General features: G+C 45.8%; 2 protein-coding genes and 1 long non-coding RNA gene across 6 annotated transcripts in view; 2 read left to right on the plus strand and 1 right to left on the minus strand.

The window, feature by feature from the left end:
* Positions 1-17,969, plus strand: part of LOC141172013 (sulfotransferase 2B1-like) — a 388,130-nt gene that overhangs the window by 61,328 nt on the left and 308,833 nt on the right. The gene's annotated exons all lie outside the window — the stretch shown is intronic.
* The window catches only part of LOC141172014 (sulfotransferase 2B1-like), a 913,436-nt gene that overhangs the window by 61,322 nt on the left and 834,145 nt on the right, over positions 1-17,969 (plus strand). The window lies entirely within an intron of this gene.
* On the minus strand, positions 488-16,769 carry LOC141173029 (uncharacterized). The gene is made up of 3 exons (XR_012252574.1): positions 16,625-16,769; positions 2,679-2,837; positions 488-1,375 (listed from the first exon to the last, which is right to left on the minus strand). It is a non-coding gene; the product is annotated as an uncharacterized lncRNA (long non-coding RNA).

Below are 17,969 nucleotides of genomic sequence, written 5' to 3' on the forward strand. Positions count from 1 at the left end.
GTTCATAAAATTAGTTTTATTCACCAATACACCTCAAAAACGCCACTTTAGAATTTTTTGGCAGCATTTTTTCACTTTTTTATTGATTTCTATGGGTGAAAAACACTGCAAGAATGAAGAATTGACATGCTGTAGGTTTCAAATTCCATCAGGAATAAAAACAAGCTGTGCGTACATGAGATTTCAGAAATCTTGTAGCTTTTGCTGTTACTGAAAAAAACAGCATTTAATTTGCATAAAAAACACAAAGCAAAAAAAACCAATGCAAAAACTCTGCATGTGAACATAGCCTTAGCCTTAGGGTATGCGCATATGACATCTTTTTTAGGTGGGTGCAATAAATGATCATAATGCACAGTGTTATGGAGACCCTCTTTGTTTTATGGAGAACTTTGGAATAGACAGCAAAAGTGTCTTCACATTGCCAGTGAGATTCAAATTAAGATACTTCATCGATGAAGGGAGAGAGATAGACATGTCTTCTGGTGTGGCAACAAAGACTCACCATATTTATTAGCTAGACAAAAAGGAAATACAATTGTTAACTGAACAGGAAACCGAAATTAGACTATCAGTAATAAACACACTTCCCTTGGCCCAGCATAAAACCTTCTCAGGTAATTCACAGGAATCCAGTATCTTAGTCAGACTTTCCACAATGTAAGTCTTGAACACTTAAGCAGACTTCAGATAAGCAAAAATATAAAATTGTTTTACTAAATTAATAATGATATCTAGATATAAAAATTAACCATAACAACTCCTCCCTTTTTATTATTTTACAAAACAATTTATTCATCAGCTACTTTCCCATGCTATAAAAGCCTGGAGGGGACGAATCCCGTTCACCGACAAATATCTTGCTTGTAAATCTCATCATATATGTTTATAGGAGAAGTGGTATTATATTTCACAGGCCTGTAATGCTTAATCTTGCATGTTTTCTTGCATAGTCTCTTAATAGCAAATAAGGAATAGTATTAGAGGATATTGGACTATGGGTGCATATCCAACAGTTCTTAGGACGGTCATTAGAGTTCATATCTTGGAGTAAGACTTGGTGATGCTTAATCAGTTTGTTATCCCAGTTCTCTTTAAGTACTTCATGGAGAGTTAGGGCAAGGGGTACGGTTGCTATCACCATAGTCCAAACAAGCTGGGACATCATCTTTGCTGCTGCTGGAGTTCAAAACCTTTTTACAATGGCTTGCGTGGATCCAAGTGTCCTTGCCTTGAAGCTTGACAGAAGTGGCAGTGGTTAACAGCACTTGGAATAGTTCACTGTATCTGCGCCCCATTGGTCTCCTCATATGTCTCTTTACTATGACCCAGTCTCCTGGTACCAAAGTGTGAGTGCCGCTGGGGTAATTGGGGTCTGGGATAGAGGAAAGAACACAATTATGAGTAACAGTCAAATGTTTATGCAACTCCAGAATATATTCAGTGAGAGAACCATAGGAGGCCTGCAGCTGCTGTGGGAAATACAATCCTGTCTTACGGACACTACCAAACAGTATTTCATATGGGGACAGCTTCTCTCTCCCCCTTGGGGCAATCCTCACTGAATACAATGCTAGGTGCAAACAATCTACCCAGGACAAGTGTGTTTCTTCCATGCACTTTTGGATTTTTAGTTTCAAGAAACCATTGAGGCGTTCCACCTTCCCACTACTTTGTGGATGATAGGGAACATGGAAAGCCTGTTCTATCCCAAGAGTGACCATGATTTGTTTCATTAGTTCTCCAGTAAAGTGGGTTCCTCTGTCACTTTCTATAGTTTTGGGCACCCCATATCTACAAACCACCTCACTGATCAATTTTTTAGCAGTAGTTTTTGTGTTTGCTGTAGTCACCGCCCAAGCTTCTGGCCACCCAGAGAAAAGGTCAATGCATACCAGGGAGTATTCATAGTTACCCAAATTAGGTAGCTCTATGTAGTCCACCTGCAGTCTCTGAAATGGGTAATCTGGTTTTGGTGTGCATTTTCGTGGGACTCGAATAGGCCTACCAGGGTTATGTTTTGCACAAACTAGAAATTCTTGAGCATACTTTGCAGCCGTATTCGGGAACCCTGGGGCACACCAGTTTTGTAGAACCACTGCACACATAACACCCTTTGAGTTATGCACCGGAGAATGTGCAAGGGCAGCCATCATGGGGAACAGGCAGCGTGGAAGGAAAATACGTTTTTTTACCTTCCATACCCCTGACACTGACTGTATGGCGCCCCCTTTGACCCATGCATTCGGCTCGTGAGGAGGAGTCAGCGTCTGGAAGACCAGCAGTAGTTCGAGGTCCACGGCCACTGGGGCTGGTGCAGGGGATGTCTCCTTATTTGAAAGGTGACTTCCTGCACTCCCTGACTCTGAGTCTCCTGGGGTTCCCGCACTTGCGATATCCAGTATTTCTGTCAGAGGTAATCGTGCTGCTTCCATAGCCGCTTGATCAGCCAGGGCATTCCCTATTGCAAGGGGAGTTTGTTCCCGAGTGTGTGCTGACACTGACTATGGCTGCCCTTCGGGGAAGGGTGAGTGCTGTGAGTAGCTACTCTACCGCTTGTGCATTCCTTATAGGTTTGCCAGCAGAGGTCAAGAAATTACAGCTTCGCCAAATGGCGCCAAAGTCATGTGCAACACCATAAGCATATTGTGAGTCAGAAAAAACATTAATTTCTTTACCTTTCCCCAGATTACACGCTGCAGCGAGTGCTTTAAGCTCTGCCTCTTGCGCAGAGCAGCTGGAGGGGAGTGGTTCTTGTATCACTGCCTTACCACTGTGGACTACTGCATACCCGGTGATGAATCGTCCTTGTTCACTGTCCCAAGCTCTGGAACCATCTACAAAATACTCAGCAGAGGGGTTAGTGAGTGGTACATCATTAATATTTGCCAAGCCCTTTATTTTAGCTTCCATCAATTCCTGACAATCATGTTCATGTGCCATATCGAATTGAGCTTCCTCATCTGCTAATTTGAAAAACAGGGGAAAATCTTGGCTCATGTCTTGGCTCATGGTCCCTCCCTCTTCTCCATTCTGATACTTTCCTCCCTTTTCTAAATCCACTGGAAGTAGTGTAGCTGGATTTAGAACATTACAGCATTTGATAGTTATATGGGGAGGTGTAAGGAGTGAGACTTCATATTTTGTCAACCTTGATGCTGAGAGGTGACGGGTCTGAGCCTGTTGAAGTATTTCAGATACATCATGAGGAACTTGAAGTGTGAAGGGGCTTCCTAACACTATGTCCTCTGTCTTTTAACAAGTTCTGAAGCAGCTGCCACAGCTCTAACACAAGTAGGAGAACCCATAATGACTGGATGTATGGTTACAGAGTAATACCCTAGAGGGCGCTGCCTGCCACCATGTTCTTGGGTAAGGATGCCAGATGCATGTCCAGCCTGTTCGTGGCAGTACAGAGTAAAAAACTTGTCATAATTCGGTATACCTAGAGCTGGTGAGGCAGAAAGAGTGAGCTTGAGGGTGTGAAATGCATCAATAGCCTCAAAATTAATGGCGAAAGGCTCAGTTTTGAGGCATTGGAACAATGGGGCCAAAATACCAGAGGCATTTCATATCCAGAGACGGCAGTACTGGACTAGGCCCAAGAATGCCCGAAGGGACTTGGTAGATCTTGGAAGGGGTATTTTTAGTATAGCCTCAATCCTCCCTGGGCTGAGATGCTTAATGCCTGGAGACAGGCCATGCCCAAGGAAAGTGACTGTGGACTTGCACAATTGGAGTTTTATCTTTTGAAGCTTTGCACCCATTTTTTGCAAAGAATATCAGCAGAGATTGAGATTCATTGTGGCATATCCGGTCAATGGTGCAGCAAAGGAGAAGGTCATCCACATATTATAAGAGTATGGTGGATGAATCAAAGAGTCACCAGTTATCGAGTACAGTCTTTAGGGATGTAGAAAATAAGGAAGGGGAGTTAGCAGCTCTATGGGTGAAGGCAAAATAAGAGGTAAACTCTGTGGGCAAGAAGACAGAGAAAAAATCATTGGTCAGACCAATCACTGTGAAACAGGTGGCTGTGGAGGGGATCTGATTCAGGAGAGTATGGGGGTTGAGTACAAGTGGTGTATCCACTATAGTTACTGCATTAACTGCCCTAAGATCATGTACCATATGATAGGATACTGGCTATCCATGTGGGGTTTTCTTTTTAACTGAGTACAGGGGAGGTTATAGGAATAACTAGACCTCTTAACAAGAGCTCCTGGACATTCTCATGTATTGCCGCATCCTGAGCAGCACTTAAAGGATACTGCTTTATACAGGGGGGTTGGGCACCTGGTTTAAGTTTTACAGTCACTGGAGGGATGGGTAGTTTTCCCACATCAAGTTTGCTACATGCCCACAATTGACTGGGTATATCCTCAAGCCAAACAGGATGGGAATGAGGTTTAGAGTCTGTATTGTCTAAAACTTTGGAAATTGTTAGGGATAGAAGACTACACAATGTGTCATCATCCAGGGGGGTGGTTATCTTGGTGCCATTTGGAGTGAATTTTATGCAGGCCCCAATTTTCTGCAACACATCTGTTCCCAATAAATTAAAAGGCACATCAAGATTAACTAAAATCTGGGTTACAATTGAAATTGAGTCATGCAATTTTAACCGGAGAGGATAAGTCATTTGTAATTTAGTAAGTTGTCCCTCTACCCCTTCACAAGTCACATAGTTGGGGGACAAAATGTTCTCTGGAACATATTCTTGCATTAATACTGTACGGGTTGCTACAGTGTCTACCATGAATGAAATAGTTTGTCCCTCCCCCAGGGACATGGGAACAGAGTGTACGGGTCCCTGGGGGGTGACAACGGGGCACAGGGAGACATCTGGATTGCCAGTTTCCTATGGAGAGGCCTGGGCAGTGGCTGTTGATTTTGCGGGACATTTGATGGATAGATGTCCTTTTTGCTGTCAAGACCAACATTCTAAATTACCATAATCTCTATTTCCTCCTTGATGGTTACTTCCTCCTCTTCCCCCCCCATCTTCCCTTCCTGGGCTGCACAGGAGCCAAGTTAACCCTTTTCATTGACATGCTTTCTAGTTCAGCACCTTGGGCTATTTCCTTTAAATCAACCTATTGCATATTGTGCCACTCCGGGCGACTAGTGCTTCCTACAGTCTGAACCGTAGGTCTAAGACCATTCATAAAACACTTCAACAATAATCTGCGATCCTTATCATCATTATGCTCATATCCAAAATCCACCCATGTTTGTTCTAATACAGAGGCATATTCTGAGACTGACTGAGCCTTATCCTGTACTACAGTTTGTAACAGGTCTTGTTTTTTATCCTGCTCTGCCCGTGCCCAGTTTTGCATCCTTTGAATAAACACCCGACTCTGGTGTATTTTTAATGTCTGGTTCCTGGCCTGGCAGCATCTGTGTAATTTCCATAAGTAAGGGGTCACTGCCTTTCTGCAGAATGACAGACACTAGATCATCCCATGTGGCTCGATATGCCTCCTGAACACCCTGGAGATGCATTCTAAATGTTAATGGGGTTTTTCGGGGATCTGGGAGCTGTGTAGTGAGGGCAATAAGTTCACTGGGGGACCAAGGCTGACATGTTTCTATTGTCCATACTTTGAGGGGATCGTGTACCTGAACGTTATCAACCATCCTAGGAGGTTGAAACTGAACATGACTAGTGGTCCTCATGGGGAACAGAGGTACCCTGGGTGTTGTCCCTGGGTGTGAAGACTAGTGTTGAGCCACCCCCGTAGTGTTCGAGTTCGGTTCGGTTCGTCGAACACCCGTGTGTTCGCCGAACTGTTCGTCGAACTGTTCGTCGAACACCTTCGAACACCGTTAAAACCAATGGCAGGCAAACAAAAACACATAGAAACACATAGAAAACACCTTCAAAGGTGTCCAAAAGCTGACAAACTGCTCAGAAGACACAACTAACACATGGAAAAGTGACAAGTACATATAGTCATGCGAAAAGAAAAGAGGTGGAGGAGTAAAAGGAGGGGGAGACACAGATATAGGCATGTCATGCCCTTCTAAAATCCAAAAAGTGAGAAGCCGAGACGGCCAGTCCGCTCCTGCCCGTGCCACCTCCGTGTCGCCGGGTTTGTGCCAGAGCCGCGGTGAACCCTGACGGCCAGCCCCCCTCTCCCAATACTGGTGCCTGTCCGCTGGTGGGTCGAGAGAGCCCCCCTGTGGTGGAGGCAGCTCTAAGCTTTTTAATTTAAATTGTCCCTCTAATTTGAATGAATACACTTTAAATCCATTTACAAGGATCTATTGGAGGGCAAGTCTCATGCCAGCAGCCGCGTAATTCCAGCTCCAGTAGCGTCCACTAAAGCTGCTGCAGTTAAAAAGCTTTTATAAGGATCGAGCTCGGCTGTCCACCGCAAGTCATCCTAGTGCCAGTCCCAGCCCCTATGCCTTGGGGTGCCTCCTGATGCTCTTCACTAAGTATCCCGTGGTCCCGAAGCATTTCCTTTGAAAAAATTAAGTGTCCAAACTACAGGTGGTGTAGCTTGCTTAACAGCCGGGATAATCCGCTGACTAGCAGACACTGCTACTAGGCACAAAGTATTTCCTGGGCTAGATGCAGTTAAAAATTTGTAAGTAGATACTCTCGTTGGATGCTGAGAAAGCATTCCATAGAGTCTCCTGGCACGCCATATATGATTCTCTTAAAAAGCTTGGGGTAGGGGTCTAGGGGACCCTTTTATAGCCAAAATCACGGCCCTGTATCACAATACGTCACCTAGGCTGAAGATAAATGGAACTGTAGCACCGAGGGCTCGGTTGCTACAGACGTATTGCACCTCACCCAGAGGTGTGATATCTCACTCTCAGATAAGGATGGAGTGTGGATCAGGACCCGACACCTGCATGCATTACACCACATTGCCGTGGGGCAGGGCGACCAATATGCCCCTGAAATGGGCACGACAGTCCCTGTCCCTGGCTGGAGTGGGGGGAGGGAACACTGAGGAAGGGAAACCCTGCAGTGCAGGAGCAGGGAGGAAGCAGTTCCTGGGTGCATTGAGAAGGGAGTATAAAAGGTGGGCACCATCTTAGTTCAGTGCAGAGAAGTCTGAGCAGAAGTGGCAGGGAGCAGGGGCTCTGCATGAGCTCTGCTCCGGAGGCGGGCCTAGTAACAGAGGCCCAGGCCTGCAAGAGGGAGAAGGAAGGAAGAGGAGCGGAGAAGGCTCCAGGAACGAGGAATGAAGGGATCCCAGGGGTGCGGACGAGCGAGTCGCCACCGCACGCCCGAATCCACCTGCGTGGAGGGGTCAGGCCAAAGGGGGAGACCGGTCCCCGAACTAGTGGAGGCAGGAAACGACCCTCAGCTAGAAACCGGAGGCTCTGACATTTTATGTGGCGCAGCCCCTTGCTCCACCCGCTAGGAAGGCACCACATAGGGTCAGGGAAACTGGCGCCAAGTTTACCAAGAGGAGGCCCGAGGCAGCCGGACAGAAGTGTTGGTAAGAAAGGCCAGAAAAAGGACACACAAAGGGGGTCCTGTGAAGCGCTCCAAAGTTATCTGGGAGTTGTCTGAGCCCCTCACCTGGTGAGCACAGTACGACGTGGGCAGCCGTTACCTGCAGACGTGGTCTGGATAATAAGAACTGTGAGTAAAGGCCCTGAACTGCATCACTGACTCCGTGTCGTTACTGCTGCTGCCCTGCACCATCACCCCCATCCTCCGCATACACTGCCCTGAGGCTATACTCCTCCCGTGGGGAGTTATGCTACGCTCTGCTGCACCCACAACACCAGCCTTAGCGGTCTGCCCTGCAGCGGCGGTTCACTCTGACCGCAATCCACGGGTGGCGTAGTCGGACATTTAAACATCAAAACCACATAAATAGTTCCGCCACTGGTTTGACCGCCCTGAGCCACGGAACCGGATCGCCGCCACGAAGACTACAACCACCAGCATCCACCAAAAAGGGTCCGGCTCCGGGTGTCCCAAGGCCCAGGGGGTGCGTCAGAACATTTTCATCACCTTTCACAATCACCAATGGGACAAGGCAGGGATGTCCTCTGTCCCCTCTCTTATACATCCTAGTGACGGAGCACCTGCTCTCATCAATTCGCCATAACCCCAATATTAGGTGGATTGAGGTGGGAGGCACCGAGTACAAGTGCTCTCTATTTGCTGATGATGTCCTAGTATATATCACTCAATCACATATATCCATCCCTGCTGTTATGGCTGAAATAGATCACTTTGTTACATGGTAAAATTTTAAAATCAATGCAGCGAAGTCTGAGGCCCTCGATGTCTCCCTCCATAAATCCATATAGGATTCCATCCAGTCCAACTTTCCCTTTGCCTGGCCCTCACAGGGTATCAAATACTTAGGAATTCCTATTCATAGAGACCTCTCCCATCTATGTTATCTTAATTTTGGGCCCTTTATTGAACAATTCCATACAGACCACGGTTGGCAAGTTAGAACTGTAAGATTCACTACGTGAACCACTGGTGTTTTGTGGAAAAGCACATGTACACCGCGTTCCAAATTATTATGCAAAAAGTGTTTAGGAGTGATAAGGGAAGAATTTGTTTGTTTGTCAGTTAAACTCATTGATGGTGATGTGTGTCAGGGCTCTTTATATCACTGTAAGCAATTGCAGACACCTGTGCTAATTAGTTTGGCAGGTGTGTCCAATGAAAGGCAAGACTACTTAAGAAGGCTCTCTCACATTATTAAGCAGCCTACATTTTCTGCCAAAATGGAAAGAAAAAGGATGTGTCGGCTGCTGAGAAGCAACAAATTGTGGAGTGTTTAGGTCAAGGCATGACTACAATCAACATTGTGCGATGATCAGGATGAAGTGTCTTGGCAATCAAGAAGTATGTAGCTGATTCACAGTACACACGTGTGCGTGCTGATAAGGGCAAATTGAGGACTCTTTCCTACAGGCAATTACGTCAGGTTGAAACAGCAGCGGCAAAAAAGCCTTGTCATAGCAGCAGACAAGTTTTTGAAGCTGCTTGTGCCTCCAACGTCCCCCGAACAACAAGATGCAGGGTCCTTCAGAGGTTTGCAGCTGTGCATATGCCATCCTGTCGACCTCCTCTATCCACTTCACACAAGCAGAAACGGCTCCAGTGGGCCAAACATTACATGAAGACTGATTTCAAAACTGTTTTGTTCACGGATGAGTGCCGTGCAGCGCTCGATGGTCCAGATGAATGGAGTGGAGGATGGCTGGTTGATGGACACCCCACGCAAACACGGCTACAGCGCCAACAAGGAGGAGGTGGAGTAATGTTTTGGGCTGGAATCATGGGGAGAGAGATTGTCGGCCCCTTTAGGATCCCTGAAGGCGCTAAAGATGAACTCCATAATGTATGTGGATTTTCTCAAACAGCACTTCCTGCCATGGTTCAAGAAGAAGAACCGTGTATTTCACAGCAAGATCATTTTTCTGCATGATAATGCACCATCTCATGCTGCACATAAAACATCTGCATCTCTGGCTGATATGGGCATAAAAGGGGACAAACTTATGGTGTGACCCCCATGCTCCCCTGACCTCTACCCCATTCAGAACCTTTGGAGCATCATTAAAAGGAGTGTCTATGATGGTGGGAGGCAGTTCACATCTAAGCAACAGCTCTGGGAGGGTATTCTGTCCTCATGCAAAACAATTGAAGCAGAAACCATCCAAAACCTGACAAATTCAATGGACGAGAGAGTTCAGAAGCTCCTTTCGAACAAGGGGTCCTATGTGAAAATGTAACATCACCTAGAATAAAGTTTTGAGTTGAAAACTGTTTGATTTCAGTTTCTAACAACCTGCTAATGCTTATAATTTCAAAAATGACCATTTTTTTGGTCTTTATTAAAATGAAAAGGTTGATCGAAAAGTTTGGGGGATCTAAGAGTGTGGCAACCCAGTAGTCATGATTACTTCGAATTCTGACAATATGAGGGTCATGCTGCAGGTAGTGCAGCAAGAAGGCACTTATGTGTCTTGCGCATCTCGGAGCCCCAAAATTATTTTCCGGGCTAGATGCAGCTAAAAATTATTTTTAATTTTAAATCTGGTGAAGCTTATTATAGATGGCCTAATAGGATCAGTGCTGCACACTGCTACAAAGCCCAAATTATTTTCCAGTCAAGATACAGATAAACATGATTAGTAATTTGAAAGCTTAAAACGGTTGGTAGGGTGATTTTAACCAATCATCAAGCTTTTACTCTCCCCAGGATGACACAGGGGTAGAAAAGTCGTTTCGGATCCATGATTTGTTCATCTTTATGAACGTGAGTCTGTCTACATTATCAGTGGAGAGCCGCGTGCGCTTATCTGTCAGCACACCACCAGCAGCGCTGAACACACGTTCAGACAGAACGCTGGCTGCGGGGCATGACAAGATCTCCAAGGCGTAAGTGGCTAGCTCCGGCCATTTATCCAGATTGGAAGCCCAAAAAGAGCAAGGGTCCAGTGACACAGTCGTGGCTTTAATGTTTACTTGGAGATACTCCTGTACCATCGTCTCTAGGCGTTGACTATGTGTCAGACTTCTTGTCTCCTGTGGCCTTGCAAAGGATGGGCTAAAAAAGTGGTGAAATGATTCCGCAAAATTGATGTTACCAGCAGATACTGTGGTTCTGTTATGGCTGGAGTGCTGAACACTTGACGGTCCCACGGTTGGCAAGTTGGAACTGTGAGATTCACTACGTGCACCACTGGTATTTTGTGGAAAAGCACATGTAAGATTCTGCAACAGTCTCTGCTGATACTCCTGCATGCGTGCATCCCTTTCTATGGCAGGAATAATTTCTGCAAATTTACTTTTGTACCGGGGATCTAACAGTGTGGCAACCCAGTAGTCAGGATTATTTCTAATTCTCACAATTCGAGGGTCATGTTGCAGGTAGTGCAGCAAGAAGGCACTCATGTGTGTTGCGCATCCAGGAGAACCAAGTCCCTGTTGTGTTGGTGGCGAGGTAGCAATCATGCTTCCTTCCTCTGTCCTCTCCCCCCAACCTCGCACAACAGAAATGTGATCAAGGTCTCCCTCATCTGATGAGTCTTCCATCAGTTCGTCCTCCACTTCTTCCTGGGCTCCTGCACCTTCCTCACTAGTTTGGCTGCTACCATGCGCCCTGGTAAAATCATCTCCCCCACCCTCACATGCCTGCCGCCTTGGTGCTGCCGACCGTCTGGACCTTGCAGATGTTAGCCCTTCCGCATACAACTCCTCCTCCTCTACTTCCTCCACCTCCTCTTGTGCCACCACCTGACTCCGAATTCTGTTTAACATGTGCTCCAGCATGTAAATCACCGGAATAGTCATGCTGATAATGGCATCGTCAGCACTAAACATCTTCGTCGCCATTTCAAAACTGTGCAGAAGGGTGCATAGGTCCCTGATCTGAGACCACTCCTCCAGCGTGATTTGCCCCACCTCTGAATGTCGTTGGCCCAGGCTATACGTCAGAACGTATTGCACCAGGGCTTGTCGGTGCTGCCACAGTCGCTGCAACATGTGCAGAGTTGAATTCCACCGGGTAGGCACATCGCATTTTAGCCGGTGAAGTGGCAGGCCCAACGACTTCTGTAGAGATGTAAGTCGCTGAGCTGCGGGATGCGAACGGCGGAAGTGAGCACACAGCGACCGTGCCCTCTGCAGAAGGCCATCTAGTCTGGGATAGTGGGCTAAAAATTGCTGGACAACCAGGTTCAACACGTGAGCCATACAAGGCACGTGTGTGACATTGCCCCGGCGAAGGGCCGCACCCAGGTTTGCAGCATTGTCGCACACGGTCTTCCCTGGTTTCAGGTCCAGTGGAGACAACCATTCATGAAATTGGTTCTCCAGAGCTGACCACAACTCCTCAGCTGTGTGACTCACATTTCCCAGACATTTCAATGTAAAAACCACCTGATGACGTTGAGCCCTACTGCCAGCATAGTAAGGAGGTGTGCAGGATCCCTTCTGCGCAGTTAGAAAGCTTGTGGCATGACCAGACAGGCTTTGGGTGCAGGTGGAAGACCGAGAGGAGGTTGAGGAGGCAGAAGCAGTGGAGGAAAAATGACATAAAGAGGATTGACGCACAACTCGTGGGGACGGCAAGACTTGGACAGCAGCCCCTTGTCCTGCTGTCACCATAGTTACCCAGTGCCCAGTCAGCGACATGTAACGCCCCTGTCCATGCCTACTCGTCCAAGTGTCTGTGGTGAAATGCACCCTGTCACACACAGAGTTTCTCAAAGAAGCGGTGATGTTGTGTGCGACATGCTGGTGGAGCGCAGGCACACCTTTCTTTGAGAAGTAGTGCCGACTGGGCATCTGGTACTGGGGCACTGCGACGGACATAAGGTCTCGAAAATCCTCTGTGTCCACCAGGCGGAAAGGCAGCATTTCTGTAGCCAAGAGCTTGCAGATGGTGAAATTCAACCTCTTAGCTTTCTCATGGCTAGGAGGAAATGGTCTTTTACTTGTCCACATCTGAGGGACCGAGGGCTGGCTATTGTGCTTAGACGGGGTTGATAAGGGTGTCCCCGGCAAACTGCCGGTCTGTGAGGAAGATGCAGGCGGACATGTTAGGTTGCCTTGATCCAAAGGTGGTGCTATCGATGTCGGACAGCGCTCAAGACCAGCTGGTGTTACCACCTCCAAAGAAAATGATGACCTGCCAATCACGCTGGCTGTTGAGGGTAAAGAGGTGGCAGGTCTGCGCCCCAAAACAGGTGTGACTGCTGTCCCCCCAGTCACAGAGGATGAAGAGGCCGCGGATGCACAAGATATGGCAGACGGTGGTTGGCCCGGCCGGCTAGACCGCATTGTAGCACACTGAGCTTCCCACTGCAACTTATGCTTCATGTCCATGTGCCGGTTCATGCATGAAGTACTCAAACTATGTATTTTTTGGCCTCTACTTAGCTTTTGCTGACAAATGTTACAGATAACACGAGTTGGGTCATCTTTATCGATCTGAAAAAATGCCCAGGCTATGCAAGGCTTAGCACCCATGCGACCTGAAGAGCCACCACGACTTGTGGTGAGAGGCAGAGTTGTGTTTGAGGATGCAGTTGTTGACGTGCTTCCAGTACTACGTCTCTGTCCAGGAAGGCGCAACCTGACCTCGTCGTCACAAGCATCTTCCTCCACCTCCTCTGCTGACCTCATCTCTTGGCTGACTGTGGGTTGACAGTAAGTGGGATCTCCGACCTCATCATCATCACCCTGTGCGTTATCACACCCGTCGTCCTCAGAGCCAACCTGTTCCTGCCCTGACAAAAAACTAAAGTTGTCGCTCCAATCAGGTATTTGAGTCTTATCATCGTCTTCCTCATTGTCTCCACCAACAGGAGTTACAGTTTGGGAATGAGGGTCTACATTATGGTCAGAACCTTCTGCGTCTGGTCCTGGATCCGACTCATAAAGATTCTGGGCATCAGTGCAGATCATTTCCTCGTCTGGATTCACAGAAGCGCTGGAGTCGACCTCTGATTCCCAGGCTATAGTATGAGTAAACAGCTCTGCAGACTCAACCATCTGTTCTACCTCATACTCAGACGGGCAGCTGGAGATTTGGGAGCTGTGAGGAAGCAAGTGCGATTTGGGTGACACCTTTGAGGACTGGAGAATTTGTGATGTTGAAGTTGATGTGGAGGAGAGCCCACTTAAAGGAGCACTTGATATCCGTTGAAGCACCTGCTGTTTTTGTGCCTCATCTGGAATTTGTAGCGATTGGCGTGGCCGTAAGAATGGGATCTTATCACATTGTCCGCTAAAAGAAGTAGACATTTTAGTTTGGCTGGAAGATGGTCTTTCTTCTGCACCTACCCCACGGACACAACCTTTTTTCCCCTTCCCAACACGCCTATTCCCCTTTCCACCAGCAGCAGGCCTTTTTCCACTCATTTTGGTGGTTAACTAATTCACAACTCTGGAGTTGTTTGCACAAAAAAACAATGGATGGTAACCGAGCAGAGCTGAGTGGCCAAACTGTGGTATTAGGCCAAAACTATTGGCTGGGTTAGATGCAGAAAAAAATTATTTTTAATTTGCAACCTGATGGAGGTCAGTATAGATGGACTAATAGACCAAGTCCCACACACCGCTAGAAGCCCAAATATTTTTTCAGAGCTAGATGCAGAAAATTTTTTTATTCAATTTGCAACCTGATGGAGGTCAGTATAGATGGACTAATAGACCAAGTCCCACACACTGCTAGAAGCCCAAATATTTTTTCCGAGCTAGATGCAGAAAAAAATTATTTTTAATTTGCAACCTGATGGAGGTCAGTATAGATGGACTAATAGACCAAGTCCCACACACTGCTAGAAGTCCAAATATTTTTTCAGAGCTAGATGCAGAAAAAAATTATTTTTAATTTGCAACCTGATGGAGGTCAGTATAGATGGACTAATAGACCAAGTCCCACACACTGCTAGAAGTCCAAATATTTTTTCAGAGCTAGATGCAGAAAAAAATTATTTTTAATTTGCAACCTGTTGGAGGTCAGTATAGATGGACTAATAGAACAAGTCCCACACGCTGCTAGAAGCCCAAATATTTTTTCAGAGCTAAATGAAGAAAAAAATTATTTTTAATTTGCAACCTGATGGAGGTCAGTATAGATGGACTAATAGACCAAGTCCCACACACTGCTAGAAGCCCAAATATTTTTTCAGAGCTAGATGCAGAAAAAAATTATATTCAGTTTGCAACCTGATGGAGGTCAGTATAGATGGACTAATAGAATGATGCTATGCCCAAAAGATTTTACTTCACTAGGTGCAGTAAAAAAATTGGTATTCTATACACAGGTGGTATATCTTGCAACACAGATAGGCTACTCCACTGACTAACACACTCTGCAATAGGCCAAAAAGGATTAGCTTTGCTAGATTCAGCCAAATGCTGTGAAAAAAACTTGCACAGCACTGGCACAGACCTGCCTGGCAAAAACTGATAGGAACTGATGTAACCTAGTCCTGAAAAGGACTCCAATTACAATTAGTCTTTACTCCCACAATCTATCTATTTAAGAGCACATACCTGCCTGATAAAAGTCGTAGGAAATGCTGTAACCTAGTCCTTAAAAGGACTGCAATCACAACTATTCCCTACTCCCAAGCTATTTGTATATTTGTGCGAAAATTGGCTTGAAATTAACAAGGTATAGCGCACACAGCAACAGCGGTGCCGTCTAACACGCAGCTGCAGCAGTGAGAAAATGGTGGCGACGGGGAAAATGGCTTGGTCTTATAGGGCAAGGACATGTGACATACACTGCCAATCACACATGCCCTTGCTTGTGTGAAAAAAAGCACTTCGCTCCGTGTGTGCGCTGCTGATAGGCTGACAGATTGCACCTCCCCACTGCAAATGCGGGAAAGAGAAAAAAAAATGGAGATCTTCATTGTTCCTGCAGAGATCCATCCCCTGCCCCTCCCCCCGCCCCGCTGTACACTCAAACTGCGTATTAACATTAATTTTCATCATTACTGAGAAAAAATCCAGTTATGATTTTGGTGCACGAACAGTTATCGAACATAACCTCGAACAGCCGAATTTTTCTCAAATTGTTCGTGTTCGCCGACCGGCTCGAACACCGCCCAAAACAGCTCGAATTTGAGATTGGCGAACAGTTCGAGTAGAACAACGCTCATCTCTAGTGAAGACCCACAGGACCTCAACAATTTACTCTAGGGGGATTCTGATGACCATAATGTCTGCAAGTCCATCCCATTGACCCAGCATAAGGTGGGGGTGCTGAAGAGGGTGCAGAATTTACATCCGGTACAGAGACTACAGGGGTCTGAGAGTTTTACAAACTATCATAGATTACATAGACAGTTCCATGCCTGGTTTCCTCTGATTTATGTTCACTCATTGAGAGACATTTTGCTACTTCTAACCACATCCTATCCTGCTCTAGTTTGTTTTTATCTTTCAACCATCCTTCCCAATAGCAGATATAGTTCTGTCATTCTTTCTCTTACAGATTTCCCCACTTTCCCATACCAAATTTCCTCAATATTATTTCACATCCCTCTACTGCTTCTTTCCCTTTCAGTCTCTCCAGTATCTCACATGCAGGAACTGGGGCTACGCCCTTTAGGTTAGTCAACTCCTTACTGTTGCCAGTCCCCATGACTGCAACCACTGTGCCAGTTACCGCAGTACTCTCTTTAGCACACCTAGAGCCTCTCAGACTCTAAAATTGATCCAGTCCAAGTCTCCTCTGATCCTCAAAAGACGGATCTAATCCTGTCCCAGTCTCCTCTGAGCCTCGGAAGACAGATCTTTAAGGAAGTACTAACACCGATTTTCCAGCCCTGTGAGCAAGGGAGATTCTTACACACAACCAAACAAATAACAATACCAAGCCTACTGCTCTACCTAACACTGCAATTATTTCTGCATGATCATATAAAATTTCCCAGTTCAAAGGTTTTCCTTCTACACCTTGTAAAGGCGCTGCATGACAATTATATCTGCAATAAGTGTTACTTTTTATACTATATGTTTCCCAGTCTGGGTATACAGGCTAAGCAAGAACTTCAGCTACTATGATTTTCCCTCTCTTGAGCTTACACAAAAACAGAACACAGACACTGAGGACAACGGACTCTGATTCCGTATAGAGTACTAGCTTACCGTGAAGGATTCATCTGTTATGGACAATCACACTTCCCTGATCCTCTTACGGACCGATTTTCCTCTCCACCACATGTGAAAGAACACACGTAACCGGATCCCTTATCAAGCAGAGACCGTAGTCCCTTATTGATCAATCAAAAATCATTCAGTCCCACATTCAAGGTTTCTCATAGTTTACAATATCATACCAGACATTTATGACGAGACAAAACAAACAACATAAAACAATCCTCCAACTCCTGAAATATACAGGAGTACTGTGGATGTGCCTAATCCCGACACGCTGGGCATGGTTGGTTACTCATCACTTCATTCAATTATCATTCAACCGCAATTCAATCATCAATTATACATCTACAAACTTCATTGACACATATAAGACAACAAATTCAATCACTGGCAAGGGTTCAAAAAATTAATTGTCTTGTTAGGACCACCAATTACCCATCCTGGAGCCCTCTAGGTAGCACTGAATTATTAGAAATACAAGGGATTACATACCGCGGATGATATTCAGTAATTCCCAGAGAGATCCTTGTTGACGGGTCCAGAGGCGGTCCGGTTATGACAATCCTGGGTTATAAAATAGTTTTACTAAATTAATAATGATATGTAGATATAAAAATTAACCATATCAACAGTAATGTAAAAACAACATTGTTGCGCATGTGCTCAGTGTTTTGTTACCTCTTTTAACCGATTCAGAGTTCGGAAACTGTGAAGAGGTTAAAAGATGTGACACACTAATTTTTCACCAAAGTCGCTCTCCATTATAGTGTAAAATGAAGAGAAAAGACGAGGGTAGATCCACTGCACAAAATGACGGCAAAGCTACCAGTAAAGCTGCCGGGTATTTTTCTGAAGCAGCTTTGCCTAGAAAAACTTGGCTCAACAGATGTCAGGCGCACATACCCATTAGGTAATAATTCATACACTGTCATGATTCTCCGCTATCCCCAGCGAGAGCATGTGGTAAATTGATCACAAGTACTTGATTTTTTAGTTGCAGTCAAATGCCGACTACATTCTCATCTGCTTCTCTCAATGTTCTACTGAGAGAAGCACCTGAGCCTCTAGTTGGGACTATGCTGGGAATAGAGGGGAATCATGACAGTGTGTGTATACAGAAGAGGAGCGGAACAACGCTGGATACTGGAGAAGACAGTGGAAGGTGACTATATTAACACACTGACGCTACACTATATACACATTTAGGCCACGGCCCCACTATTAGTATTCAGTCAGTATTAGGTCAGTATGTTTTTTCAGGAGTGGGAGCCATAACCAGGAATGGGTGATAAATGCAGAATTGGTGCACTTGTTTCTATTATACATTTTCTCT

The sequence above is a fragment of the Phyllobates terribilis genome, unplaced genomic scaffold (assembly GCF_046119375.1).
Source record: "Phyllobates terribilis strain yellow unplaced genomic scaffold, ASM4611937v1 Scaffold_12__6_contigs__length_324123572, whole genome shotgun sequence".
In the NCBI taxonomy this organism is placed as follows: domain Eukaryota; kingdom Metazoa; phylum Chordata; class Amphibia; order Anura; family Dendrobatidae; genus Phyllobates; species Phyllobates terribilis.